Raw genomic sequence first — 4,365 nt, forward strand, 5'->3', positions numbered from 1 at the left:
TGAGCAACTGGGCCTGTGTTCAGTTACATTTCCAGAACTTTTCATCATCCCTAAACTGAAACTGAAACTCTGTTCTCATTAAACAGTAAGTCTCGATTCCTCCTTCCCCCAACCCCTGGTAACCACTGTTCTACATTCTATCTCTATGAATTTGATGACTCTATGTACCTCATATAAGCAGAGTCATACACTATTTGTCCTTTTGTGTCTGGCTTATTTCACTGAGTGTAATAAATTCAAGAACCATTATTCATTTTTAATATGCAAAATAAAAGAAAAATAAGATATATGTGTGCTGCCATGAAAATCTCTCTAATACATATTGAGTGAAAAAAAGCAAAGGTTTCAAAAGAGTTTCACCATGTTGGCCAGGCTGGTCACCGACTCCTGACCTAAGGTGATCCGACCGCCTGGCCTCCTAAAGTGCTAGGATAATAGGCGTGAGCCACCACACCCAGCTTTTTTTTTATATTAAAAAGAAGCTGGGTGCGGTGGCTCACGCCTATAATCCTAGCACTTTAGGAGGGGTGGGGATGCAGTCTCACTGTCTCCCAGGCTGGATTTCAGTGGTGCAGCCTTGATTCACTGCAACCTCTGCCTCCCGGCTCGGGCAATCCTCCAGCCTCAGCCTCCTGAGTGGCTGGGACTACAGGCGTGAGCCACCACACCCGGCTAATTTTTGTACTTTTGGTGGAGATTGGGTTTCCCCATGTTAGCGAGGCTGGTCTCTAACTTCTGACCTCAGGTGATCCACTCGCCTCAGCTTCCCAGAGTGCTGGGACTACAGGTGTGAGCCACCGTGCCCTGCCTTTAATATATCTTTAAATACATGCAAGTCAAGGACATTCAAAAGTTCTCACAACAATTCTGTTGGAGCATTTTCTTTCCCATCAAACAAATATCACTTAATCAAAATTAATCTGTGGCTCAGCCTACTTAAATAAATACCCCATTTATTTCACTTATAGTTTATAATTTGCCATTCTCAGGAACAAAACTCTTTGTACATTGGAAATGGAAAGCCTATTGCAGTTTGGTCTTAATTTCCACATAAATGTCATGTTAATTTTTTAAAAAATTATTTGGGGAAAATGTATTTTATTAAACCATGCAAATTTTACGCCCAGGTTAGACTAGAGGTGTGGCTGAAGTTCCGGAATCTCATTGTACTCTTAAGTAAAATAATGAGCATCCTTCATGACGTACCCTGTCCGGGGTTGTGAGAAAGCTGCAGTGTCCAGTTTCCCACCCCTGTTTCCTGCTGTCTGTGTCCCACTCATTCCTGCTTCTTCCTTTCTCTGTTCCTTCTTTGCCCCAACATTACATTTCTAGGCAAAGATAAAAGAGGAAATAGTGATGTTTTGAAAGGAGTTCAGAACAAAGTAGCATGGCCTTTGGTGAAAGCATTACCAGTGGGAAATAATTGAGAATTGTGCTGTGCTTGCAGCGTCAGAATCAGCACTGTTTTTTTTGTGTTGGTAAAAATATTCCATGTGCCTAAAGGGAGAGCATCAGGGAGTTTGCAAATTCTTCACAAGGACCCAGAAATAGCTTAGAGGTGGAGATACATGATTTTCCTGTTGGCTTACTTGAATAGCCTTAATCTTAGATTTTCTACTACTATTAAGTCAGGGGAAATGACATTGAACTACCTCATTAGCAGCCTTCCCTAGGTTAACTACTGACTATAAAAGTGTGCCTTTGTTTTTGACTGTAAAAAATAGCCTTTGTTTTTGTTGAAGTTCATCCTACACACTAACATTTGCTTACTGTAAGCATGGGTTATTTTGTCTCTACGAAGCTGTGCTCTGTATTAGATTTTTACTTCAATGAGTAGTTATTGCCAGAATTCCTACAAAAAAAAAAAGAAAGCCTTTGCAGATGTTTTTGTATGTAGTTTAATAGACATTTGGATTAAGGAAACTGCAACATTTGCAGAAGGTGCCCGAAAACTCAAAAACCATTGATAAATGAGAGCTCTCAAAATGAGCTGATATATTAAAGAAGACCTTAAACAGTAAATGTGCAAGTCAAATTTCTTTACCCCTGTAACCTATCTAAGCAATTTCTGCTCACTCTTTCACATTACTTATCAGGGGAAAAAAAACATTCAACTGGTTGTTCATAAATATATTAGTCTAATCTAAGGTTTTCCTGATAAATAGACAAGAAACAGTGGAGAGGCCAATGACCCCTCATCGTTTTTTTCAAATAGCAGGGATCTCCTAGAAAGCCAACTACTGGTTTTGGGAAAAGCAAAACCTAATTATCCAAATGAAACTGTATTTGGTAGGTATCAAGAGCTACCCTATGCATATAATTGAGAAGTACAATATCGGGTCTCTTCCTTCAAAAAGACTGAACACTTGAAGCAATTTGAGGATACAAGTCCACAAGGAATTTCTCAACAAAAGGGCACATCTCCCTCAAGTCCAGCCCTCTGGCTAAAACCTCATGGTGCATATGCAGTCTTCATCAGAGCTCCTGGCCTACATAGCACCTTTCTGGGAAGTAGGAAAGGCATGACCTGAGGAACAGGCCCATGGTGGCAGGGCATGAGCTTTTGTGCACCAAAAAAGTCAGCTGGTGATGGGGCCACAGCTCAGTGTGCAGAGCTCAGATGGATCTCAGCCCCACTTGCTTCCTCAGCCTGGCGTCCTTTGTGCAGTGTACAAACTGCACGACCTTCCACGGAGACCCTGCTCGTCATGCTGCCTTGCCTGTCTGCAGATTTTGTTTACTCTTGGAAAAAAANAAAAAAAAAAAAAAGCAAAACCATGTGTATATTATCCTGTAATTTTGTGAAAAATGAAGAGGGACTTTCAAGGTATGGAGTAAGAGAAAGACTTATTTTCATTGCTTATCCTTTTGCATGATTTGAATTTTAGTCAACCTATGTATGTATATATGCATGTGTATGTTTTCCATTATTTTTTCTATTCCCATATTCTTTGACCTAGTATTTTGACTGTAGCAATTAAGGAAGTAACTGGACAAATAATTAAAGATAGGACTATTTCTTGAAGCATTGTTCAATAGTGAAAACTTGGAAACTGTAATTATGTTCAGCAACAGGACAGTGATAAAATAAATTCTATGTCCATATAATTGAATCTGATACAGGCCTCATAAATGACAGTACTAATTTATACATTTATTGAAATGGAAAGATGTCATGGTATATTATAAAGTAAAAAAGCAAGTCACAAAACAATGTCTAGGATGACTTCACTTTCATATACGTGCATGTATATCTCTATATGTGAAAGAGCATATCTATAAGGATACGTACCAGAATTTTATTTTTATTTATTTATTTATATTTTTGAGACGGAGTCTCACTGTCATCCAGGCTGGAGTGCAGTGATGCAGTCTTGCCTCACTGCAACCTCCGCCTCCTAGGTTTAAGCGATTCTTCTGCCTCAGCCTCCTGAGTAGCTGGGATTACAGGCATGTGCCATCATGCCCGGCTAATTTTTGTATTTTTAGTAGAGACAGGGTTTCACCATGTTGGTCAGGCTGGTGTCGAACTCCTGACCTCGTGATCTGCCCATCTCAGCCTCCCAAAGTTCTGGGATTACAGGCGTGAGTCATTGTGCCCAGCCCAGAATTTTAACAGAGATGACCATTGGATGGTGAAACTTTGGGTGGTTTAAAATTTTTCTGTTAATATACCTGTATTTTCTAATTTTTCCTCAATCTGTATTATTTGTGTGTATGGTTTATCTGTGTATGTGTGTGTGTATCTCCAAAATAATTATAACTAAAAAAAAATTTTTAGGCCAGGCATGGTGGCTCATGCCTGCAATCTCAGCACTTTAGGAGGCCAAGGCAGGGGTATCACTTGGGCCCAGGAGTTCAAGACCAGCCTGGACAACATAGGAAGACTCTGTCTCTGAAAAAAAAATATGTATGTGTGTGTATATATTTGTATGTATTAAACCCTTAGCACTGGAAATACACCAGTATATCAGTAATAGTGGGTGTCTTTGTGAGGTGGAACTGGGGGACAAATCTTCATTTAACTTTTTGTGTCTTCCAAATTTGTTATAATGAATATCTATATTTTATTTATTTAATTAATTTATTTTTTAGAGATAGAGTCTTTCTCTCTCTCCCAGGCTGGAGTGCAGTGGTGTGATCATGGCTCACTGCAGCCTTGACATCCCAGGCTCAAGCAATCCTTCCACCTCAGACTCCTGAGTAGCTGGGACTACAGGCACATACTGCCGCACCTGACTAATTTTTTTTTTTCCCATTTATTTATTTTATTGCATTTTAGGTTTTGGGGTACATGTGAAGAACATGCAAAATTGTTGCATAGGAACACACGTGGCAGTGTGATTTGCTGCCTTCCTCCCCATC

The sequence above is a fragment of the Cebus imitator genome, unplaced genomic scaffold, assembly GCF_001604975.1.
Source record: "Cebus imitator isolate Cc_AM_T3 unplaced genomic scaffold, Cebus_imitator-1.0 Scaffold705, whole genome shotgun sequence".
NCBI lineage: Eukaryota > Metazoa > Chordata > Mammalia > Primates > Cebidae > Cebus > Cebus imitator.